General features: G+C 46.9%; 1 protein-coding gene across 3 annotated transcripts in view; it reads left to right on the top strand.

Annotated features, from left to right (window-relative positions):
- Positions 1 to 26,771, top strand: part of LOC311359293 (synaptotagmin-2-like) — a 55,608-nt gene that overhangs the window by 5,051 nt on the left and 23,786 nt on the right. For 2 of the 3 annotated variants that reach the window (XM_084479287.1, XM_084479285.1), the window contains exon 2: positions 17,373 to 17,455. The gene's annotated coding sequence lies outside the window, so the exon portion shown is untranslated. Of the gene's footprint in view, positions 1 to 3,064; positions 3,127 to 17,372; positions 17,456 to 26,771 lie in introns of all 3 variants that reach the window. The other variant, XM_084479286.1, reaches the window with a different exon arrangement.

Here is a 26,771-nt window from a genome sequence, read left to right as displayed (position 1 = left end):
TGTGTGCTTTTGTTCCATATTTCGTGCAGATCGTAAGCATCTTTACAATCACAGGCCGGGACCAGGGGTGGGCATAATGGAACCTGCTGAAAGGACCACAAAAGGAAGGGTAAACAACAGGGGGCTAGATGAGCCCGTGGTGCTTTGCGTTCGCTTGAACCTTTGTCAACGGTAATCTGCATACAGTCCCTCCCAGGATCACATGGACCCCAGCCAGCAGTCGTAACTCCTCTCTGTGTTCCCGTCATATCGTTAGTCCTTTATCTTTAACATATCTGCACTAACATACGTGGACAGATGTCTGTGTGTCCGCGCATGGTCACAAAAGAGTGTTGATTGCAGCTTCTGTGACCATCGTACCATATTTGCTGTGGCCAAGGGAGACCATCCCTTCTCTCTCTTTTCTTTATCTCTCATCCACGTGCAGATCTCGAGTAAATCTTAATGGTGTTAGGGCTAGGGGAAATGAAGGCTGTTTCTGCATTTATTTCCGAGCCGCTGCCTGCCTCCCTGGGAGCAGAGCTGTAATGGGAGAGCTCGCCCTTAGTGTGGTGTAAGACTGGAGGGGCTGTGATGATGAGGTTCTTCTCTTCTTCTTTCTGCTTCACAGTCGTGTGTTTATGATTACACCTGGCTAGGCACACGTGTGTGTGTGGGTGTGTGTGGGTCCGTGTGTGCGTACGTTCGTACGTACGTGCTTGCCTGCATGTGTGTATATGTGTGTGTGTGTTTGTGTTTGTGTGTGTGTGTGTGTGTGGGGGCGTGTATATGTGTGTGTATGTCTGCATTGGTGTGTGTGCATGTGTCTGTGCATGTGCAGATGTGCATGTGTGTGCGTTTGTGTGTGTGTTTGTGGGGGGGGGCGTGTGTGTGTGTGTGTGGGGGGGGGGCCGTATGTGTGTGTGTTTGTGTGTGCGTGTGTGCGTGTGTGTGTGTTTGTGTGTGTGTGTGTGTGTGTGTGTGTGTGCGTGTGTATGTGTGTGTATTTGTGTGTGTGCATGTGTATGTGTGTTTGTATTTGTGCATGTATATAGGTGTATGTGTGTGTGTGTGTGTGTGTGTCTGTGTGTGTGCGTGTGTATGTCTGTGTGTGCGTGTGTGTGTGTGTGTGTGTGCGTGCGTGCGTGTGCGTGTGTGTGAGCTGTCATGTGAGAGTTTGCACGGCCACAGCAGGCTAAGCCGTTCCTTTCATGTCAGTGTTTGCTGTGAGTGTTGTTTGTCTTTTTTCATGTCGCCTGGTTAGTTATATATAGCATAGCGTCCATAAACAGCTCATCCCACCATGAACACAGATAATGATAAACGTAGCATGTGTGGAGCGCCTGCCTATGCTCCACAGAACCGTTGTAAGTGATATTCTCTGTGTCTTTAGCAAATCAACGGAGCGTTTTCGGGGAGAAGATAAATACAGGGGCGTATCTTCACTCAGATCTCCAAGTCTTTGCAGAGCATTACACCAGAAGAACAACATGATTATGTAACAGCCATAAATATTGGTCGATGCCAGCATGGGGTGGGCTGTGCAAGGTTTCCATTTGTATGAAAAGCACAGACAAACAATACAATCGGTGAGTGCGAGAGAGAGAGAGAGAGAGAGAGAGAAAGAGAGAGCGAGAGACTGAAAGAGCACGAGAGAGAGAGAGAGAGCGAGAGACGGAAAGAGCACGAGAGAGAGAGAGAGAGGGAGAGAGTGATAGAGCGAGAGAGAGAGGGAAAGAGAGTGAGAGAGGTCCACGGAGAGGTAGTAGAGAGTGTTGTAGTGTGGGTGAGCTGCAGTGGGGAGTCAGAGTGCTGCATTGAGCTGCATAATTAATGGAGAGGGGGAGGAGCCGGCGGCTGCCATGTGCACCGCTGGAGCAGATGTAGCCTATTTATTTATGCTCCGTTTTTTTTAAGGAACGGCTTTTGAAAGCGCTGCTGCAGACGGCTGCACAGAGCCCACGACAGGTATATCAGTGATGCATTGTCGCCGCACACCCAGCAAATACCACGAGCCCGGAGCCCAATGCGGCGCTGTCCTAGATTCCTCAATCAGAGATGGACGAGGAGCACCCCAGACACACGCGGAGGGTGTGTAAAGTAGGATGGATTTTCAGAAGACGCGTACTCAGCTGGTTGGTCCACCTTGGTGTCGCAGGCCCATCTGCTCCCTCAGCCCTCAAAGCCAATTGCTCTCCGCTGAGCCTCTCACCGCCCGGCCAAATGCCCCAGTCCCGCCTCTCCCTGACTGTTAATCATCCAATTTGTAGCAGAGCAGCCTCCCATTGGACAGGTCCTGGTACAGATCCGATGCGGTCCATATGAGTTGGCTAATGAGGAGAGGAGTTTTTCGGGGGATTTGTTTGCGGTGATTCACAGACTGGTTGTTCAGTGCTGCTCACCTGGATTCCACTCAACACCTGTACGGGGGAATGGGATTGTGCAAGTGGGACATTCTTCTTTTTAAAGATGCTTTATCATCTGCTTTGGGAGATCGTCTTTCATCCTCTATCCTCTGTATAAATAAACCTGCGTGGGTTTATTTATATCCTCCATTTTCCATGCAGGAGAGAGCATCTTTCCCAGCAGCCATTCATTCAGCTTGGCACATCCTCAGAAATGTAGCGCCAAGGCATGCACATGAGAATGACGTGGGTTGGATGTACACTGTGTGTGTGTGTGTGTGTGTGTGTGTGTGTGTGTGTGTGTGTGTGTGTGTGTGTGCATTACAGAAAATTCATTATATGGAGTTATGTTGGCGCCAGAGTGTGCATCATATGTGTGTCTTCACCAAGAGGTTTAGAGTTCTGTGTATTTCTAAGCCTGTCCAAGCGTGTTAGCTCCCAACTCTGTGAGAGCTGAAAATAAACTGTGCCTGTCTGCCTCTACATAGATCTTCACTCTACTTAAAATCTCTGCGTATGTGGAAAAATAACAATGCAGGAGTTTCTGTTGGGGAAAAAATCACGACATAACAAAATATGAAAAAGGATTTGTTCCAAGGAAATCTGTGGTATGAAAACATTTCTGTCTTCTGGATCTGTGTACACATATTCACACTGTTATTCATTTGTTACATGGACAGGACCGCAGTGGGTGTTGGTGGGTGTCTCCTAAAGAGCAGCTGGGCAAAGACAAAACACACAGGTATCCGAATTGCACCTCTGCACCTGTGTGGAGCTTGGCGCTCGGAGCTGCACTGTGGAACAACAGCGCGCTTGAAGCGTTTTCCAATCTCTTTTCGGTCTCTTGGGTGCTGCAAAGACAGACTTAAATTACAGCCTCCACACTATGGGCAGAGAGCACATACTGATAAGCAGCACCATAAAGAGGCACCATAAGGCATTTTTGGCATTTCTGTTTGTGGTGCAGCATTTACATAGATGTTCTAGTGCAGCTAAATAGAAGGGCATGGTCGTCAATAATTCAGATCGACTTCCTCGGCATACTCATTAATATGCTGCATCACCATGTTTTACCTGTTTTGACAATGACATTTGGCTATTCATTATCTGGAAGAAGAAAAGATGATGAAAAAACATCACGATGCACTGCTATAGCAGTTTATCTAATAAAATGAAATCAAACTTTATTTATATAGCGCCTTTCATGCAAAATTGTAATGCAAGTTTATGTTTTAGACGTCTCCATTAGTGCCATTGCAAAGTAAGGAACTCCACGTGTAACATCAAACAATTATATTCTTTAGGCCCTATACAGTACATACATATAAACATGTATGTACTGTATAGGGCCTAAACAGTACATACATATAAACATGTGAACATGCCACAACATTCCCATTCTGTTGCTTTACACTGAATATTGATGTGCAATGTTTGTCAGAACTGAAAGAAAGCATAACATTTGTAAATGTAGGCCATAAAATACAAGGTGAGGAATTTGAAACAAGTAATTATGCTTCAAGGCTGCTGAATAGATTCATAACAACACAAGGTTGTATTCAATTCCCAGCCTTTCAAATTCAATCGTGCAGTCGAGGGACGCATTAAAATGAATAGATTCTCTATAAAGAAATCAGAAAGGATATTCTGAGGATTTCACCCTATTGCCATATTTGTTCTTAAACAAAACGTTTTTAGAATTAAATTGTTTGCCTGGGTAGAGGACAGGTCCCTGACCTTGAAAACATGTTTTCGTACACCTCGCTATCTTTCATGACTGCCGTATTCACAAACAGTTCAGGGTTACTTTGGTCAACGGCTGCACACTGTTTTCGTTGTCATTATTACTTTTTTAATTTTTTATTACTTTCATTACTTTTAATGTGGTCAAAATGGCACTGGAGGATGCAATTGAATGCTTCCTATAATTAATACTGTTACCTTGAAGTATTGAGTTAAGAGGAACAGGCCGCCCATATTCTTTGTGCTTCTAATGTGATTGCGTTGCTATGGTGATGAATAAAATGGAGAACTCCTAGGGTACCAATTCAGAAATATAAGTAGACAGTACTCACATCATATAGTACACGTGAAATATTGCATAATTCGTATCGAAACAAGATTGAGCTTTGTCTTTAAAAGCAAAAGATAATGAAATAAACCACCCCTGAAATAAACCACCCTCTATACTGTATGCGGGACTGCTTTTGACTTGCATTGTGGTTGGTACATCTTTCTACCACCATGCTGCATCTGATCAGGGTGTAAATAAAAGACACTTTCACAGGGGAAGCTGGTGCTCGCATTTCAGTGCGTTCTAGCATCCACAAGTCTGAGTGTGCGCACACCGACACGCGTACAGGCTGATGAACTTCAGTTATTTATCAAAGTGGCAATTTTCGCATCCATACAATGTCTACATGGAGACATGACTATCTGAAATGAACAACATTTCTGATGAAGTGTGTTTGCAATTTGCTGTTGCTTCTGTTGTACCACTTGACAGCCAACTTATGATAGATAATGAAAGGGGACATGGGGGTTATGGATCCACAGACAGACAGCCAGACAGATTGCAGACAGCATTTAATATTGTGTTGAAGAGGTCTTTGAATCAATCCAGGAATCCTTCCCTCCATGACATAATAGCAATTACAGTATATTGATGCTGGGACAATTTTCACATGATTTTGGTCTTTCAAGTGCTTGACACCTCACATTATTTCCTGCTATGCTGCATGTCAAAGTTGCAGCTTGCAATATGCTGTATTGATCCCGAAAATCACTCAGATTCTACATTTGATTGATTCTGTCTGTTTGCGTTGATGCCAGAAACTAGGCATTACTTTGGTGGTCAGAGATGCTTTAAAATGTTCCACGGTTAAAGGTTCAGTGTGTAGAATTGAATGGCTTCTAGCCTTTCTAACGACATATGAGAAGCTACGGTGGCCTGTACAGGCCTGTATTGTGTAAGGTGCCAGTATGTATTTCCAAAATCATGTCATAGTCTTAAGACAGCATCAAGGAGCCATGTGTCAAGTCATGAGGTTCCTTGATAGATTTATAAATTGTATTTAGTCATTTGGTCTGATAAACTATAGGTCACTGCTTTCTATGTATACATAAAGGGCTCATTCTAAGTTAATGAAAACTCAATGATCCTTATTTTCATGGGATCATACACTAATTAAAACATACTCATGAATATTATATATATTTTTTGCAACCTCTGTTCCTTGAGATACCCCTAAATCAAACACCCTGCCCCTTTAATCATTGTGTTTTTTTTCTACAGCTGTAGACAGGCGCAACAGAGAGCAGTTGTGTAATAACTGAAAGTACGGAGAGTAAAAATAGACAACAAAATTCAGGATGCCACTGTTGTGTCCTCACATCAGCATACGCTGGAGGGTGTGATGCACAATTTGTGACATTAGTGAATCATAAGTCCTGTGCAGTCTGCATCTCTTGCACAGAGCAGCTGGAAAACGGTTGTGAAAAAAATCTGTTCTATAAATGTAGTTTAGAACATTTTCTAGTATTTTCTGATCATTGACTGATGAACGCACCCTCTGAACGTTTTGACTGTCCTATTCCTTATATATCTTGCTTATGGTCAGATTTGTGGCAGTTATATTTGTCTGATATCAAACACAGCATTTGCAAGAAGTCATGCGGTGTGCTGTTCTGCTTTGAGGGCCCTTCTGAAGGACTCTGACGTCCAGTTTGATCTTAAGGTCATACCAGCTTTGATTCATTTCCTTTTTTCATGACTTGGACATGAAACGAATAATGAAAAATGTATTGGACCATATTACCATAAAATATACACACACACACACACAGAAAGGAAAGAGCTGATTGATGTATCCTGTGTGTACGCGTGTACTCAGTTTGGTATGAATATATTAGCTTGAGGAAGGGCGTTGACGCAACATCCTTGTGGCACATTCAGTCATAATTGCCTTTCTCCCCAGACCCAATTACACTGGAATGGCTGCTCCTTATACTTTAGGAAGAACGAAGGAATGTGCACGCTAATGGTAATAACAATGCAGGAGAGGCTAACGTGGATAAACAATCACTGGTATCACCCGTCCTCCTCATTGTTCGGTTATCTTCTCCACTTCCCATTCATTCTATTCCTGATCCCACATATCCTCTGCACTCCTCTTTCACTTCTTTCCAATTCCAGATTGTCATGAATACTTAATTCCTCTGTGCCCCAGTCTGGCTTTTTTTTTATACATTCCTTTAATTTATTATTGAGGCGACTGAAATAGCAGCGCGGAGTGTGCAGGGCATACGTGAGGAATAATCTTTGCGCCTTCTTCTTTTTCTCTGTATGCCCGTGCCTTCTTTGATTGTAATTGGTGAACCTGAGGAACTGATGGGAGTTTAGCTGATGTTGATGTTATGTTAAGAATGCATGGGTGTATGTTCGTACAGTTTTCAATTGCATTTCATCTGTATAGCCCTTAATCACAGGTACAGTCTCAAGGGGCTTGACAGGCCATATATTTATGACATATATATTACAGTCCATGTGGAATTGGGCCGAGCCCTGGAGTCATCGTAGACCAGTGTACGTCTGATACTAAAACACTAACAAAGTGGTCGTCTCTCTCTCTTTCTACTTCTGAAATACGAACGTGAGCAGCAGTGGAGAACGAGAAATATCCTCTCTCGCGCAACAGGAACGGTCAGCAGCCAGCGTAGACAATGTCATTGTCTTGGGGAAGTGATGAAACACAGCCAATAATTGTGATTGTCTTTTTTCAGAGGGGGGTTAGTTGGCCTTTGAAACAAGCGAGCGACCATTTCATCCTATTCTGCCGTGTTGCTTTCCTGGGGTGCCATGTGTTCATTGTCTGCTCTGCTGCGCGTTTGATCCTTTGTCGGGTTGGCGGCTGCTAAGATAAATGGATTCACAGTGGGAGTGCCCCTAATATACGATGAAAAACCGAGAATCATTGCTACATTGGGAGTTGCACCACACGGCATCGATAGTGACAGCTGACAAAGTCTATGGATGCTGAGTTTTTGCACTACCAAGACCCATTCCAATGTGCCTTTTCATCAAAGGCTTTAAAAACATATGGGTGTGATACTAGTTGTGTTGTTTCATATGGTTGTTTGCACAACCGCCGCAGTGAAATGAAACGAAGCATACTAGAAGTATTAAACAGTCACTCAAACAAAGGCTCCATCATCACACTCTGAAAGTGCTCACAGTCGGCAGAAACAGTCTAACAGCTGGACCAGGGCTGGGCGGTGCTGCACCTGGCCCCACTACTAAAGTACCATAATATTCACCCCTTTCTTTATTGTGCAGCTCCCCTGTAGGTACTGACATCGTCAGCCCTTACATGTGATTCCCTTTAAGGGAAAACTGTTTAGTGATGCTCCACAAATAAACGTACATCCATGGGAAGTGATATTTTCCCCTTATCTTGTTTCCCAGCATGCAGCTGAAAGGTTTAGAGATTCTCCCCCCAAGAAAAGAGTCTGCCTCTTCTTTACGAAATGGAGGGAAACGGTGGCCAAATGCAATCTTTAACAGTAATGTGCTGTGGAAGTAGCAGTCGATATGAATGATATATATAGACTCCCACCGCAGCGCGCAGCTGTCAAATCTAGGCCTGCTGCATAACAAAATCAGGATTTGTGTCGTACTTATTCATTTACAACTTAAATACATTTTTCCACTGCTGCCACAACGGTGTCTTCAAGACAAAATGTAGGATTGCTGCTTTTCACTTCGCTGGATTGATTGCAAGGGTTTGCTTAATGCCTTATGATATAAAAGAACACAAAAAACACACTTCCCCGTGTTTTATGCTTCCAAATGCAACGCACATATTGGTCCCAGGAGTAACCTTTAATCATGGCAGCGCTTTCCACTCTTGGCTGCTTGTTATCTGTCAAAAAGAGAGGGATAATGAAACAGTGCCAACTGATGTAAATATTTAGAACAGTAATTGCTCAAGTGAATGAATGACACATCACATAGAGCTTGCCGTGCGGAATTACCCATGACGCAAGCATCAGGCCATACCCTCTGTAACTCACATCATGAGCTGCTCCCGGAGGCTTGTCAGCCATCCGTTATGTTCCTTTAAGAAGCCAAGAGGAAATAATGGCCCATTTATGATGAGAAGAAGAAGAAGAAGAAGAAGAGGAAGAAGAGGAAGAAGAACAATAATCATGAATCAATTCATTTATAAATAAAATAAAGACAAGAGCAAATCTTACGAAATAAAAAATAAAATTGTGTGTGATAAAAAAGGTTGTTATTTATTTATTTATTTATTTATTTAAGAACAGAAATATGTCTGAAATGCTCATTTGGAGGTACAGGTTAATTATTTTGTTAAATTCAGTTGGGGGGAGGAGAAGGGGGAGGAGAATGTGCCGGGGCTAGCATGTGTGACGTCCAGCTAAGAGGTAGTGGGTTTGATTCCCCCAGCCTACCTGATAGGTTGAACTTGATACTTAATACCCCTGCGCCCTGGACCTGCTCCTTAATGACATTATGACTCACGCGTCTGTTCCATAGGAAGCTCGTCTTCATCAGAGGTGACGGAGCCTCTGCTCTCTAGTCCTCCTTAGCCGCTGCATTAGTACAACACACAGAGCACAGCAGGTCTGCCTATAGCTGTTCAACTGGAGCAGCAGTCACGACAACACCACTGAACAGAAAACCCAATGTTACCCTTGTGCTGGTTCAATGTTTAATCATATTTGCTTACACAAGTTATTCTGATGGTACAGAATGTTAATGTTCTTTTCTACTTCTGAACGCAACATTTGAGTATTTCTAATGTTTCACCTCACCTCACACAAGAAATGTGATCCTCCTTTGTCCCTTAAAGTCATTTCGTGTTGCATTCTGCATTGTTTATGGCATTTGAAATCGTATTTGGACCGCATGAATGAACTCCACCTCGGCGGCAGCATCGGCGGCTGTCATCCCTCTCCCTCTCTCTCCCGTCCGCCCGGCCAACGTTGGCTTTGACACGCAGCAGATGGCCAGCTTTACACTGATGTACTGCCTGCTCGCTGGGGGGCCGAGGGCTTTTGGTTGCACCCCTCTCTCAGTCCTGCCGACCGAACGTGTTCCACACTGTCAGCAGTATGCACAGGATCGCACATATTTAGTCGCCTATTTGATCTGTAGACCCAATTGCCTCTATCAAACGATGCTCCCACTACAGAACCGCGTTATTTTACACCACGACTCACTCCATGTCCACTGTAAGAATATCGAGAGCATATTTTGATACTGTATTGTAACGTCTTTATTGGAGAGTTCAGGGGTACAGTATGTGTGTTTTACACCACTACTACAATATTGTATCAATATTGTCGGCATTAGCATGCACAGCACCACGAGGTAGCACAATTTGATAGGTAGTATGGATTTGACAGAACATGGTTCTTCTTGCTGGCGGCCACGTTAACGTCCACGCCGACCACGAGTGTCGTGACGAGTGCTGTGTTGGCCTTAGCCAACATGGATCTGTGAAGTGGTGATTAATTGAATTCTGTTTTGGGTTTACAAGGTACGACCGTACATCATGTTAGACTGGGTTCACCTATTATGTATGTCAGTCCTATAATCAATCAGGATAATGCAGTATCTCTGCGGTGACCCCTCCTCTACGGCAGCTCATGACTTCTGCACGTCTCCTGAAGTCAGATCCCCCATTCGTCTTCATGCTGAATCACTCGATCTCTAAATAATAATGCAATAAAGCCCTCTATTGGTCTAATCGCCGAACCGCGCATGTTTTCAACTAGAATTGACGGCTCCCTCGGCCGGAAACAATGACCTGGAATATCACAGTAAGCCGATTAGCTGGGGGAAGAATAGGGTTGCACATGGGGGTGAGGGGATCTTAGAGTTTGAACATGACCTCTGGTGATATCCCCCCTCGCTGGTCATTTAGCCCTGGCACATTAAAGTTCATAGCGGTTAGCCGCTGGAGACTGATAAGTACACAATCACAGAGGTGTTCCTAACGGCCATCGATCGGTCTTGTCTCATCTCTCTGGCCATAGAGTGTTGATTTAGCTCTCAGATTACCCGGCTTCATCATGAGGCCAAGGGTAATACTCTTTATCCGTTATCCTTTATATATCGGACACTGCGGTGTCTTTAGTGTCAGTGTCCATTAACGAAAGTTAAATCTTTCTTACCTTTCCTTTTTTTTTTGATGGCAAAGTTCATTTTCTGGCCCAGGTAATAGCTATTGACTGTTTTGTGAGCTTATGGACCCACCAACAATCTGCTCCATCTTAAACCTTTTCTACACACTGTGGGATGTACCTAGAAACGAAGACATGGAGAATATACCTTGGAACAAATGGTCCACATTTAGTGATTTGAGAACATTGCTGCTCCATCTTATTCTAATCTGAGCTGATTGTGGAGGACGAGGTAACGGTAAAGGAAACCTTTCGGAAGATAACATTGAGAGTCCTCGTTTTAATTAGAAATCAGTGTGTTAAAGTACACGTCTTTGCCTTTCTTTACTCTTCCCTGTGCTAGTATGTTTGGAAGGTCAGTACCTAATTTGGTTTTTAATGAAGGCTTAATTGAAAAAGGGTCCCCCCCCCTGCCCCATCTACCGTACGATTGATCTCTCTGTTAATTATGACAACGTTCTCCGGTCAAAGCGTCTCCTCTGCTTGTGACATAGACTCCTGAGAAGATTGGAGACTTGCTCCCCCCCCCCCCCCCCCCAGAAACCAAAGAGGAAACCGATGCATCATGTATCACTGTATAACCCACTTTGAGTGGCACCAGAAGCCTGTTATGCTGATTTATTAAATCAGCATGTTTGTGGGTGGGCTGATTCAGACATTGTTTAGTACTAGTTAACAATACACTTTCTGTCCACATCGACTTATTGTTTAGCAACAATGATATGTCATGTCACCAACATATCCAACATTTAATGGCTAAACTATAGGGGACAATATAGCTTTGTTTGTTTTGTGAATTTTCTCTTTTCAATGCATTATTCTCACGGCCTATAGTCAACACATAAATAATCAATTAGCATTGTCATTTATTGTCCTCAGAATCCATTGCAACTATAATTTAAAATCAATTCAGCGCTGTCCTCCTTCTATTTCACCTGATTATCCTAGAATGTACCACAAAAGAGACGCATGGTTCGGAGCCACACAATACTCATTGTGTGTGCTTTGCTTAGAACTTCAACGTCACATCCCAGAATGAACGAGTTGTGCTTCGGGCTCTTGGTCGCCCACGCAGTGAGGCTGCTGCTGTCACATTAAGGTACGCTTGATCAATGGTGGCTCGGCTCTTTCAGACCCGGTCCTGCTTAGTAATGAAGTTCAGTGGTGGAATGAAGGTGAACAATCCCCATGAGCTGTCGCTTGCTTTCCCACTTGCGGCTTGTCTGTCATTTGTCCTCCACTTCCCCCTGACCGCAAGAGGTCCGAGGACCGCCAGCCTAGTTTCTCAAATTCAACTGCTGCAGAAATTATCTTTTTTTTTCTTTTTGAGTTCTTACATTCTATTCCGGGTAAATATATTACAACAAAAAGACCCAGCACAATGGGGCATTGTCTTATTTAGTGCAATATCGCCACGCTCTTGTATATTCGCTGAACTGCCAAGATCAAATGTCGAATGCGTTTATTTTAGCTTCAGAACCGAGATGATGTGATTGACATCATTTCCTGGCTCCTCTGGCGGTACAGTATGTATTGGTTACCTTGGCAGGTAATCAGGTTTCTGTTTGTCCGGGACTCGATACCAAACCAAATAGCGTCTCTCAGAGCACAGCATTGCTAAAGCGTACTTGACATTTATAAGGGTTTATAGGTCTTCCGGGGACCCTGTTGTTTCCCTGCTCCGCGGTGCCTTCACAAAGTATTCACTTCAGAGACATCCAGCTCTCCAGGCATTCGTAGAAAATTATTTTCTCTCTCCTGTTCCTCTCGCCTTTCTCACACCACTTGTCTTTGTTGGAACCCCCCAGCGTCCAGAACCCCCCCATTCCCCCCCCCCCATTCCCCCCCCCCCCATTCCCCCCCCCCCATTCCCCTGCTGTAGTCATGCAATTACGTGCCATAGATTTCAGTCTGTGTCATTCATCGACACACAGACACGAGAATAACAATATAATATCTCAGAAGCTGATCAATCTGAATCGTGTAAAACTCTTTGTGTGCCGAGGCGGTGGTCTCCAGCATCAAGATAAAGCACTGCAGAGCTCTTCTTTCCAGAGTTCTTTCCTCTGTCCAATGTTTTGATCATTTCCCAGGGCTCGGGTGATGGATTGACTTCTGTCTGCAGCACAGAAACACCCCAGTGCCCCCATCAGTACCCCCCCGCACACCCCGGCCCACCTCGGCCCGGCTGTCTGAGAGCAGGACCGGCCCCACTGCCACGTACACACACCTGGTTGAAAACAAGTAAATAGGATGATCATTTCTGCTTTAGTTCTTTTATTAAAAGCGTGACATACTGCCATAAATGGCAAAAGAAACCAGTGATGCAGTTGATGGTACAATTACCTTTTATCTGCTGCAGGGAAGGACATTAAAATTGATTTGCCACTGCTCTCTCTAATTCACCTGGCGCGGGGCTGAGGGCCAGAAAACAACCATTCCTAATCTGTACTTTTTTTATTATTGAAGTCTGCGCTACAGGGTGTTTTATTTCACAGTCTTCTGTTATGAAAGCTTTTTTCAATCTCCTTTTCCCTCCGTATCCCCATAATGACAGGGTAATGACAGGGTAATTTCGCCAGGCTTTTAGGTAAGCTAGACCCAGACGCACTTTATTAGTGCCGGGCACAGCTGAGGCCTCCGCCCATAACGGATCTGTTTCTGGGCAGCAAAACACCATCACAAACTAATTCCTCCAGTCGGTCAACAGTACATAGTACTGTATTTTCGGGATCTTTCAAACTGAAACCTATTTTCAGATCAATTTGAGTCTAAGGGACTAGTGCAGCGAGACACATTTTGTAAATAAAAAGTACTACTTGCAATAGTGCCCCGACCATGAATGTCCTCTAAAAGTGCTTATCTTTGCCACTGAGAAGCTCAGATTATTATCATTATGGAAAGCATCCCGCTCGACGCCAGTCTGGTTTGTTATTGTTTCCAAGCAAATCTCAAGTCTCACAAGAGTTGAGTTGTAGCAGGAAGGCAAAGGGTGAAAACGTGAGTGGGAGCTGGAGAGAGGAGAGGCTGTTGTGTTGAACAACAGAATGCTTGGGTTAAGATGTGGGTTATCTCAAAGATTTGGCTGAAGGATTGCAATGACAATAGGGACATTTCCTGCAGCAAGATTTCAGAGCAAGACTTCTGCATGAGCGAGACGTAGCTGGACACAATGACAAACAGACCAGGATCAAGCACAAGATAAGGAAAAGATGGAATATCTCAGTAGGAATGCTTTCCATCATGTTAGATGGCAGCCCGTTTTCACGTATAACGAACCTATACCTAATTCTGGACCAATTTAAATAATTTTCTTTGCCATTAGTCCCTTATACCCAAAATGATCAGAAACTAGGGTCCAGGTTGAAAAATCCCAAAGTCCTCCCTTTACATTATTGTTGACATGATAACAGACTGGGACAAAAATGCACCATTCGAGTTGACATGCCGTATCGAACACGGTGGGGTATCAGGACCGTCTGGAATCAGGGGGCGGCGCCCACAGACGACGGCGCTGATGTGCCTCCAACACGGCCACCTCAGCAGTGTGAGCCAGGCTAAGGGTCTGCTTATGCTGACGCTAACAGCACCTCACACACAGCAATCTGCCCGCCACAAGCCCTCCCGAGCCTCCCGTTCCCCACTCTCCCCTCGTACCCCGGGACACCTATATATCAATAGCCCAGAGAAAGGTGGCTGTGACATTTTTAAAAACGGCTTGTGGAGGGCTGTCAAACTATGCAAGTAATCATGGGGAAAAGAGAAAAAGTTTTGGGGGGCTCAGCTGCCAGAGATGATGAATTGCACATGACTTATTCAGACTGTAGTTTATTATTTTTTGTCAGTTATTATCCCGGTGACTCCTCAGGGCTGAACAAAGCCTCCGATCTCCCCAAAGTGCCTTTCTGATTCCGTCTGTTCTGCTGCACGTAGAGGCAGGAACTTGTGTACCTTGTTGACATCCGTCTGATTCATCTCAGAGATCAGAAATGTCAATCACATCAAATGAGGAATAAATAACAAAAAGAAATGTCAGGTACCAGGTCTATTTGTTTGCACGTTGCGCTTGCCTTCACCTGTGTGTGTGTGTGTGTGTGTGTGTGTGTGTGTGTGTGTGTGTGTGTGTGTGTGTGCATGTGTGGGTGTGGGTGTGGGTGTTATGCCGGCGGTGTTTGGTGAAGGCCATGTTTCTTTAATGTGCTCATTTGGCTTCTCTATCGCTATGTTAAACCTCTGCAATGCAGCATCGTCGCCGGGATTTCAGTTGGCATTGCCCCCTATTTTATATCCCAACCTTCCTTCCATCTTCCCACAATGGAGGGATTAAATTCAGGGACACTCTCTCTCTCTCTCTCTCTCTCTCTCTCTCTCTCTCTCTCTCTCTCTCTCGCTCTCCTTGTGTGTGTGCACTCAGAGGGCGCACAACTCTTGCTCATCTTCCAATGTTCATACGCTACGCTCCACAGACCGCCGGGGGGCAGGAGAGAGGGGACCCCAAAAGTCTCCTTTAAGCTCTCCTTTCTCTGCATGACTCTCCCCCTGCGCCTGTCTGTCGGGGAGCTGAGAGGGATAGATACACAGAGACACAGAGAGAGAGAGAGAGAGAGAGAGAGAGAGAGAGAAAGAGACAAGAGAAGGATAGAGAGAGGGACAGAGAGAGAGCTACAGAGAGGGTCACAGACAGCAGGAGATCCTCGGGGCTCAGCGGATGGGAGTGCTGTCTCAGTTGCAGCACAGTAATCTTATGAAAGAAGGGAGGAGAGTTAAGGACATGGAGCCTTCTAGTTGGCATGCCATTCACGAGGACAGCAATATCTAACCAGGTTAGCATAATTACAGCCATAAACAGCTGCAGCACGGTAAAATAGCCTAAAGAGTACAGGCTGTTCAAGAACATGAATTTATTATGAATAATAAAAACGATATGCCATGGATGGTGGATCTCTGTGTTAAGTCACATCCTTGACCTTGGACAGTCGGTGGCTTTCAAAGCTTTATCCACTCTTCAGTAGAATTTCTCTGACACGAAACAGGAAACCGGGCGTAACCCCGCCCCTTGCGGTTTCCTGTTTCCGGCCCAGGCTCTGAGCCATCCCCCTCCAGAAGTTCTGCTATTACATAGTAGGGCTGCTGGATCCCAGATCACTATGAGGCCATTCTTCACTTCAAGCTGATTCTGTGTATGTTTGGACGATGACCAGAAAGTGAATCCTGGTGCCTGAAAACATGAGCCGGTGGCTAAAGGCTGGCATGCAACGTGAGTGGCCCCAGAGTGGACGCAGTCGGTTGGAGGAGCCGTGAGACTGAACCAGGAGTCCTTCAACCGGCAAACAAAACCGAAACTAGCAAAGGGCTTTTTCTACGTTGACGTAACCAAATGAAAGTTTGTTATCTGTCCCTGCGGATGACTTCAATGATACCCTTACAATGAAGCAATTAAGCCCAGTCAGTCATGAAATTGAGCGTTTTGCCAAAATGGAGGGTGGAAATTGGGACACGAATAGAATATCCTTAGAGGCATGCCAAAGAACAGTGTCAGAATTTGGCTGATTGTAAAAGTTCAATCAGTGTGTACAACCGTCGCATTAGTACATTATGATTATTCATGACTTTTGGACTACATGTTTACAAAGTGAAAGAGCTTCAAATTCTTTGCTTGAGCTAACTTGCTCATATTGTACCATTAGATAATGTGAATTAACCACTACACATGTTTCACTCAAAATACAATTGGATGTGTATTGGATGTTTAATGAATTAACTGCTCCGAAATGACCTGTATCTAGATTGACGATAAGTCTCTTTGGATAAAAGTGTCTACTAACTTATAGTTACTTAACACATAACACCTAAAATTGAATATCTCAAAATGACATTCTCATAGTTGGTATAGTGGACAGAGATGAGCTTAACCCAAGCCTGTGGCATTTTAAAGTTGGACACTTTTCGACTATGTTAATCCTACTCAACAACAGACAATAAAGCAGTCTCCCAGAAGGCTCTCCACCGTATAAACAGGGTGCAAAATTGCAATATACAGCAAGCCAAAAAATAACAAACTCATATTTCACAATCCAGTGAATGAACAGCTTGCCTGTTTGCTCATCTTGAACTTCTGGAAATAGTTTGGGAGCTGGTGGTATGTCCTTAATCAAATTAGCTTTAGTGAGGTGCAATGTTGCCAGTACAAAAAGTAAGTGAATGGGTGCGATGCAATGTGTTGGAGCCGTCATCCATGATGCAGACTAGCCCATTAGGCCCAAACTGTACAGCAGCAGGCAGCTTGTTAATTCAGAAGAAAGACAATTCCTGGACACCCATGTGGCTCAGGCTTCTGTGCTTGGTTTGAGAGGACTTAAATCCCATCTGCCCAGCAGTGGATATTGCCCTGGAATTGCAAAAAGGTACCCTTTATTTAAAGATGTTAGTTTCATTGATTTAAGTGTTGCCGGACCCTTGTGATGACAGGCTCTGGGTACTGCGTTTGTAGGACCACTCAAGGTTTTTATAGCGTCCCTGGGTTAGAGTGTTTGAGGAAAATGAATCAGGAAAATGGCCACGGGCTGACACTGTTCCAATCAGTGCGTGATCAGTTCTCAGATGGTTGTTCAGAGGATCTTAGATATCCTCTCTCTCTCTCTCTCTCTCTCTCTCTCTCTCTCTCTCTCTCTCTCTCTCTCTCTCTCTCTCTCTCATGCGTGATGCATGCGTGATTCACAGATCCAGCCTCTGTATTCCCCATTGAATTGACCCTCTCTTCTCCCGTTTCCTCCTCAGGTTCTCCTCTTCCTGATCTCCAGAACCAGCGGTCTTCTATCGGGGTCCATTTACAGCCACCTATCAAGATTCACGATTTGGCAGTAAGTATCTGAACTTAATCAAACCGAATCGACACAATCCGCCAGGAAGGAACGTGACTTGGGCTCCTCGAGGCTTCACTGCACATGATGTTGCCATCTGGGTGCAGGCAGCAGAGGAGGAGGGGAGGAGGAGGTGGAGGAGGAGGAGGAGGAGGAAGAGGAGGGGGGGAGCCAGGGGGAGGGTTGATGGAGGACGGTGGGGGGGAGGGGGGGAGGGGGGGGGGGGGGGGGGGACATAACAACGAGATGGGTGTGTGCGTGCACGGATTTCTCCTCCGTCACGGGCTGCCGCCGTTATTGCTATGATTGTCTGAGGCCTCCTTAAGGGGAGACAGCTCACTGCACATTACTCTAGCTGCCTTCCCTCTGGCCGCCGCTGCATTCCCCCTCCCTGCAAGCACCATCCATCCCCCGGACAGCTCCCTCTGCTTCTGCACTGGATGGACGCTGTAGCAGGAAGCAGGCACTAGGCACTAGATTAGGCACTAGGCACCAGGCACTAGACCAGGCGCCAGGCACTAGGCGCTAGACCAGGGACTAGGGAAACTAGGAACCAGGCACTAGGCACTAGACCAGGGACTAGGGAAACTAGGAACCAGGCACTAGGCACTAGACCAGGGACTAGGGAAACTAGGAACCAGGCACTAGGCACTAGACCAGGGACTAGGGAAACTAGGAACCAGGCACTAGGCACTAGACCAGGGACTAGGGAAACTAGGAACCAGGCACTAGGCACTAGACCAGGGACTAGGGAAACTAGGAACCAGACACTAGGCACTAGGCACTAGATTAGGCACTAGGCACTAGACCAGGGACTAGGGAAACTAAGAACCAGGCACCAGGCACCAGGCACCAGGCACCAGGCACCAGGCACCAGGCACCAGGCACCAGGCAGGGCCCATGGCTGCTGCTGTCATGGATCCTATCATCAGACTGTGTAGTGGTGGATAGGCTGCACATTTCCTTTCATTTTTCTCTTGGTATTCTACACTTAATCACTTTGGTGTAGTAAGCACTCTTTTAGTCATCGGGACATATTATTATTCATTAATGGTCAGTTATTAATGCGGTTCACATTGCTGGTTGAAGTGAAATCAGTGTTCAATTTGCGCGCTTAGACCAGAGCAATTGGAAATTACTGATGTGCCTGTGTGTGCGTGCGTGCGTGCGTGCGTGCATGTGTGCGCGTAGCACACATTCATAGGGCGTAGGGCTTGATTGTATAATGACACAGTTTGGACTCCACTAGACGTCAGCATGAAACCCCGAGTGCTGGGCTTCCCCTCCCGTCTCCGAGCTGTTGTTAAGAAGATGACGGGGGCCTACATCTGCATGGGAGGGGGGAGGGGGAGGGGGGAGGGAGGGCGGAGAGGGAGGGGGAGGGGGGAGGGAGACCACTGCGTCGGCACCCGGGGCTGTGTGTGCGTGTGTGTTTGTGTGGGGGGGGTTAACGGTGGCGCCTACTGTGAACACGAATGATTTACTGTAAGATTGGGCTCCCTCTCCCCCTCCCCCTTTACCTCTCTCTCTCTATCTCTCTCTCTGCCTCTCTCTCTATCTCTCTCTCGCACTCTATCGCTCCCTTTCTTCTCCCTTTTTCTCTCTCTCTCTCCCTCTTCCCCCCTCTCTCTGTCTCTCCCTCTCTCTCCCTCCCTCTCTCTCTCTCTCTCTCTCTCTCTCGCTCTCTCTCTCTCTCTCTCTACCTCTCCTTCACTTCGTCTAAGTCTCTCTCCCTATCTCTCTCTCTCCCTCTCCCTCTTTGCCTCAATGCCTCTCTCTCTCCATCACGACGCCCATTCTCCAGCACTCAGCTAATGAATCAGAGTCGTTTCCTCGAGCGCCGGAGGCTGCGGAGCCGCGGTGGCTGAGGCCGCGGCTGGCAGCAGGCTAATACACGGCAGAGGACAACAAGCCACACCTGGGACCGCCTCCCCCCCCCCCCCCTCTGCTGCTTGCTCTCAGCGGTACCTTGGGTCAGGCTGACAGGCTGACCTGCCCCTCTCCCTCCGGCCTCATCAGCATGTGCATTGATCGGCGCTGGACGTTGAGTGAATGGGATGCTCTGATCCCCCTGAGAACATGCACCCGTACAGGCTGACGATATTCGTCACCCCGAGTTTGGTTTTCGCCGGTGAGCCGTCTTCAGAGAGCGGGGCGGGGTCGCTTACAGCTTAACCAATCACGGCGGTGACAAGGATTCCGCCAATGACATTGGTCTCTGTTGTGGATTATTCAGAGCCGCTTCAGGAGCAGAATGCGTAGACTTAAAGAAATGCCGTGACGGCGGGTTAAAGGCTTGCCACTATGGGAGTCATCGTGTTATTTTCTGTTGCTTCGCCTGCAAGACACTGATTTGCTGGGGGAGAATTCTGCCAAGACGAGTCCCAGTCATCAACAGACACCAGAGAATCTCAGAACATTTTTAAAGATTCAGCGGCTGGAACCAGGGAACGCCCATAGGCTAGGAGCTACTTTAAAGAATATTGTATAATTAATATTAAAGACACAATGAGAAAGAGGGACGTTATCACTATGAAATAAAAATGTACAAAGACACATTTTAAAAGGAGAATACGACAACATATTTCAATTTCTGTTCATTTTTTATATTGAACTCAAACATAATAAAAAGCAATGTGAAACTTTAAAATCTAATATAAAAATATTAAACAATGTAATGTCAATGTCAGTGCTAAGTCAGTACCCATAGTCAAAAGTATGACTGTAATTGAAGGAATGATGATCACAATGGATATGTCCTTTTAAAATTGTGAGGAAAGCAGGATGTGAATCACCAATATGCACACAGATCCAGCTGAAAGGATTCATCTATTTCTCTCTGCTGTACCTGAAATGGGCCAAACACAATTAAAATATCTTGTGTTTTGGCAGCAGCATACACGGAGAGAAAGAGAGGCAGAGAGTGAGCGAGAGAGAGAGATAGAGAGAGATAGAAAGAGGGAGGCAGAGCGCGAGAGTTGGGGAGAGAGTTTGTTTTGCTATCTTAGCCTCCACACAGCATTAAAGGTACGCACCTCAAAGCCGCTGACTACATCCAACATCCTTGCTAACCGTCGCTATTTAATGCTATTTAAGCCTGACACAGCTTTTCCTGTAGCGGTATCACAGATGATAAACATAATGCTGCAGGAGCATGGTGGGTGGTTGGGCTGGCCTTTCCGTCTGTACTTTCCTTGCAAGTTTTTTTTTGCAAAAATGCAATTAAGATAAGCACAGTTGACCCCACCCTGATACCTCCTTACTCCCGGTGTGCTGTGGAGCATTTCTGTGGCATGTCTTGCTTATTTCCCTCGAATGGATTAACGCGCAATTAAGATTTGTCAGTATGATGAAGAACGTATGTGCCGACACATGGGGTTTTCATAGCTGAAGAGCGCGAGGACTTTAATGTCTTTCATGATTAATCCTACCACGCCTACGGTCACACAGCATTAATACAGAAGGGGAAATCTCATCAGAGCAGATAGTCCGTACAACACACCGACGCTTAATCATTTAGAGACACCCCGGCGCGATGCGTCCCGGCTCGGTGTATATTTAAGAAAAATAAGGCGCTGTATCGATATCGAGTGTAGCCGACGTCAAGTGTTACAGATGAGAGCAGAGAGCCGTCGAACGCCGCCCCCCTCCCTCTCCCTGTTCCAGATCCTTCCACAAAACCTACAGAGAGAGAGAGAGAGAGAGAACGTACAATCCGCCCGCTGCTCCCGCTGCTACGACGCGCCAGCGTTCGCCCGCTCGTGTTTCATGTCATTCCGGACAGACGGTCGATTCTACTCAGCGAGCATTCAAGAGCGTTGCATGTGGCTCAGATCGATAGCGTGTTCCTGCTCAGACACCCGCTGAAGCCAGGGGGTCTCCAAGGGCCCGGGGAGACCACTGTGTGCCAGCGGGTGAACAGTGAACACGTTGCCTCCACATTTGGAACGCGGGGAAAAAAAACAACTCTGGGGGGAAACCGTGTTTAAGACTATTATTATGTATTAATTATATGTGTTGTAATATCCAGGCCGCGTGTTGAATATTTGATACGCATTGGCCCAGATTAGGGAAGAAGCTGTTGGGCAGTGGTTATGCGAGTGAGACAGGTTGGTACGGTCTTAATGTAAACCTCGGGATGGGAGGATTATAGGAGGCGCTCCTCCAGGAGGAGACGTGCTAACGGTTGTGTCGCAGTCCCCACACGTTCGCATTCTGTGCCGTGATTACCATCGACGTTGCTATTCAAAGGCTGTTCACGCTTGACATGTGTGGCCTATGTCTTTTTTTTTCGGGGGGTAATTGATCTATACATCCCTGCTCTTCGTTGTGATTGAGGCTGTATTGATTTGGGTTCCGAGCCTGACTACCAAACCCATTACTGGCCAATAAGGAGGCTACGATTTTCATTTTCATACGACAATGCCCTGAGGGGTCCCCAACTGGCTGGCTCCATGATGGCGTAAATGTGTCCAAATGCGTCACACTCACTCATTAAAACCCTATTTAAACAGTTACATCATCAGCCTATATGCACGCTCACGTCCGCTTGTTCGATCACATTCACGTGACACGCACATTAGTGAGTACATTCGGTTTTTCTGTTCCGTGTTACTGTGTCTGAATAAATTATCTTTGCTGAGACATCAGTGGAAAAAAAAAAAAAAAGCCATTAAGAAACCAGTGTTAGAGAGAGAGAGTGAGAGTGTGGTTTCCTTCAGAAACTTCCTCTGGGTTGGATGGGGAGGACAGGGCTTACCATGAGCTCTTCCGTTCTGCCTCCTAAATACGGCCGACATATTCTAACACGTTGGGAAGCAGTAGTTTATATTATATGGAGACACAATGTCCTAAGACATCGTTCATCATTAATGCATGATCGGGATTACACATATTATACATGAACCAACCACCCACCCATCCTGCCACACACACATAAGCACACACACACACGCACAGGCACACACGCGCACACACACGTGCACACACACACCGCACGCACACACACACACACACACACACACAACCTCATGGACACTCTCACCTGTGTGCATGAATAATTACCAATCATTAATCGTTAATTATTTAGCAATCGTTCATGCAATTTATGAATAACATGGTTTAAAAAAAATCATTCCGGTCCTAACCTATCAGGTTCTCAGCAGTATCACATGCTCAGGTTAGCCGGTTAGCTTAGCGACGTGCACGTATTAATGTGTTCCGGGTTTACAGTGAGTGTGGGGGCGGGTTTAGATACTCTTGGCATCTGTAGTGTTGTATTTTTGGTTGATTGCCCTTTTGTGTGAGACCAGGGGGGCATGGCGTGCTGCTGCATACTCTTTGCGAGCAGCATCACCAATCAGCAAAGGGAGGTGGGTAGGATGGACGGGGAGGGGGGAGGGGGGAGGGGTGGAGAGGGGGGGAGGGGGGGGAGGGGTGGAGACAGAGGAGAGAGGAGGGGAGAACAGGAGGGAGAGAGAGAGAGGGAGGACCAATCCATTTAGGGGAGGGGAGTTAAAGAGAGAGAAAAGGGAAACATGGGGAGGAGGAGGAGGTGGAGGTGGAGGAGGAGGAGGAGGAGGAGGAGGAGGGGGATCAAGGGAAGGCGAGGTGGGGGTAGTCGCTGTCATGAGTGCGTGTGTGTGAGCGCGTTGTGTGTGTGTGTGTGTGTGTGTGTAGGATAGAGCATGCAAGTAGTGCTGCAGTGGAAACAGTGCGAGGAGGAGGACTGCAGTTTCCTCTGGCGGATGGGAGAGCGGTTGAGGGACTCAGTGATTCAGGCTCAGTGACATTCACTCTCGCGTGCCTCTGTGGTGAATGGGTTAACCCGTCGCGGGAACCAGGATTTACCGAGGAGATACTGTAGCGCTGGTAAGACCCTATTCCTCTCACTCTTCCTTCTCAGTCTCAACACTGTCTCTCATGTGGAATGCCTCTCAGAGCCGGACGGCGTTTAAGGGGTACAGACCTTGCACGCCGGGACAGAGCGTGTGTCTAATCCGTGCTTTGCAATGTGCTTCACATAGATTATCATTCTTGTTGGTGATGTCGTTTTCTTGGGGTGCAGATGTGCTGCCGGTGGCGTGCACGTCACGTCCCGGTCGTATGTGTTCCAAACTTTTAGCGCTGGCTAAACGGTGCGTATTACAGCGCGGGGGGGGGGGGGGGGGTACAGGGGACCCATCCCCTACCTTCCCTCCATCAGCACCTATCTGTTTCATCTGATGACCTTGTATTAGGCGCTCCACGGTTCACGCATGCCCTTTCTCGTCCAACGCACACTCTGTGCATATGAAGCCATGGGTTCTGTGTCCAGGAGCGGTGTGTGTGGGTCCGGTTAACCTGGATACACCGTGCCGCCGGTCTGCCCCCCTCCTCCCGTGGATGGAGCCCCGGTCCTCCTATCTGCGGTGGGATAGTCGTAGTAGCCGGACCCTCTCCCCCCCTCTCTCTCTCTATCTCTCTCTCTCTCTCTCTCTCTCTCTCTCTGGACACTTTCCAAGAGGGTACCCTCGTGACAGCTGCTCCTCACCATCCTCTATGGCCACACTGGTGATGCTGGCACACACACACCACCCCACCCCCCCTAAACCCCCTTCACACCCCGCTCCTAAAGAAACACAGCTGCACAGCACTCTATGGAGGATCCGTGGAGTAAAGGAAAAAAAAAGATGTCCGCTCGCGGTTCCACCTGACCGTCCTCTGAGACAGGAGGGCAGCGAGAGATAAAAACGCTCTGACAGTTGTGCTGAGGAGCGTGGAGAGGAAGAGGGAGAGGTAGAGAGAGGGGGAGAGGGAGAGGGAGAGGTAGAGAGAGGGGGAGAGGGAGAGGGAGAGAAGAGGGAGGGGGAGAGGGAGAGGGAGAGATAGAGAGAGGGGGAGAGGGAGAGAGAGGGGGAGAGGGAGAGAGAGAGAAGAGGGAGGGGGAGAGGGAGAGGGAGAGGTAGAGAGAGGGGGAGAGGGAGAGAGAGAGAAGAGGGAGGGGGAGAGGGAGAGAAGAGGGAGGGGAGAGGGAGAGGGGGAGGGGAGAGCGAGAGAGAGAGAGAGAGAGAGAGAAGGAGGGAGAGAGGAAGAGGGAGAAAGACAAGGAGAGAGAGAGAGAGAGAGAGAGGATGAAGACAAGGAGAGGGAGAGTGACAAGCAGAGGGGAGAGAGGGAGAGAGAGGGAGAGGGTGGGGATTTTATAAAGTGCTGCAGGATGCGTTTTCCCCCTCCGCTGGCCCTCGTGGGACGTAGAGCCGAGACAGTAGTTTGATGGGGGACAGTACCAAGGACAAAGCCTTGTTCCTGGGCTGCTGGCGCTGCTGCACAGCGCTGGCTGCTGCTGCTGGGGCTGCTGGGGCTGGGCTCTGCAGCACGATGCTGCTGCCTGCCAGAGGAGTGGGGTTTCATCGTGTTTTAATGATACAGAGTACAGTTACATCCCTGCTCATTGCATAACCCAGTTGCACACACACACACACACACACACACACACACAACACAACGCTATTGCAATGATTTACACTTTGCAATAGCGCCATTTTTTGGGGAGCAGTTTTGTTACGCATATGAACCCGTTTACTGTTTTCTGAGATTTGCCAAATGACCAAATTGTGAATCGTACACATATGCTCCCAGTGTCCTTAGGTAACTTCCAGGAATCTAAAAGCAGGCCTACAGTCGGCCTCAAGTGTAATCCATAACCCAGTGTGTGCTATTATCAGAGAGCCGATCAATACCCCCCTCGTGTTCGGGCCGCTCGTGTAACCAAGCAAGGTAAAGATTACAAGGATACATTAAGGTTGCAAACAAACACTGAATGGATACCGCAAAACAGCTGAGTGAAGCCCAACGGGAATTAAAACAATACGATATCCAGCATGCAAACTCAGAGCATCAATCCCTGGGATTTGTTTACCTCTCGGCGTGAAGTGATACTAAGAATACTCCAAAGCGATGTTTTATTAGTTTTCTCTCTCTCTCTCTCTCCCACCATGCGTTCAAACATGGAGGCTCATTAAAGCCACATACTTTATGTTGCTGCCAGCTCTCCAGCCTCGCACACCGAAGAATACAGTAGTCTTTCAGTGTCTGTGTCTCTCTCTGCCTCTCAGTGTCTCTCTCTCTCGTGCTCTCTCTCTCTCTCTCTCGCTCTCTCTCTCTCTCTCTCTCTCTCTCTCTCGCTCTCTCTCTTTCTCATTGTGTGTGTGTGTGTCTCTCTCTCTCTCTATCTCTCTCTCACACACTCAAGTATACAGCACTCTCTCAGCGTCTCTCTCTATCCTTGGCTATCTCTCGCTCTCTCTCTCACACACCTCAACAGAGACATGAGAAGATGCTTTGAAGTTCTCTTCCTCTTTGAGATGTTTTAAAATTTTTTCTTCCCCTCTCCCGACCAAGCTGCCGTTGGCTGGCTGCTGGAGAAAGGCTCACGGTGGGGGGGGTGGTGGTTGTCACTGAAGTCCTCTCCCTCTACATTTGGTTTCTGAGAGTTTCTGAGAGAAATTTAATAATTCATGCTCATAACGTGGCTGCGTCATTCTTACATTCCATCATTTTCATCACCGAAATAGCGGCATCCGACACACCCCGAGAACATGAACTACGTCACAGTCTCACTATAGACATTTGTATTAGACACACATATCAGTCTAATAACTGTTCATTTCATCGAATGCGTCTATTTGAACGATACTATGACTGTTTGATGTTGCATTCAACACACACAGCTCTAAAACACATCACAAAGAAATACACCGCAACCGGGTCAAATCGAATTCATCCATTAAACAGCCCACGGTGCGATGGTGCGACACTGCTTTAACACTCATATCCCACAATATGCACACACATACGCCACAGTGTGGCCCTTTAAGAATACAGTAACAAACCGTCAAACCTTCCACATCTAAGCTGTTGTGGAGGGAGCGGGGCGGTCTCTCCAGGGGAGAGAGCCCTGCTAGTCCATCACCGGCTCCGGTCGGCCCGGGGGCCCCCTGCAGCCCGCAGGCGGTCGGGGCCCTTGTGGGCCCCATGCAGCGCTGCTGAGTGGCGGTGCTAAGCGGGCCCAGGTCACCGCCCCCGCCGCGCTGACGCTGCACTTTCATCTCACGTTAAGCCGTCCGTCAGCGGGGCGGACACGCTAGTGTGTGTGACGTGTGTGTGTGTGCGCGCACGTGTGTGTATTCTTTGTATTTGTGTTTTCCTTTGTGAGGACCCTTTTGCGCTACATTACATTTATTTAGCTGACGCTTTTATCCAAAGTGAGATATAGTGAAGGTTATGCATTTACTTATTTATCATTCAATTTTGCATTCATTTATGTATTTATTTA

Source organism: Micromesistius poutassou (assembly GCF_964030765.1).
Source record: "Micromesistius poutassou genome assembly, chromosome: 15".
NCBI classification, from domain to species: Eukaryota; Metazoa; Chordata; class Actinopteri; order Gadiformes; family Gadidae; genus Micromesistius; species Micromesistius poutassou.
The sequence above is the reverse complement of the archived record's forward strand: the minus strand, read 5'-3'. Positions and strand labels throughout refer to the sequence as shown.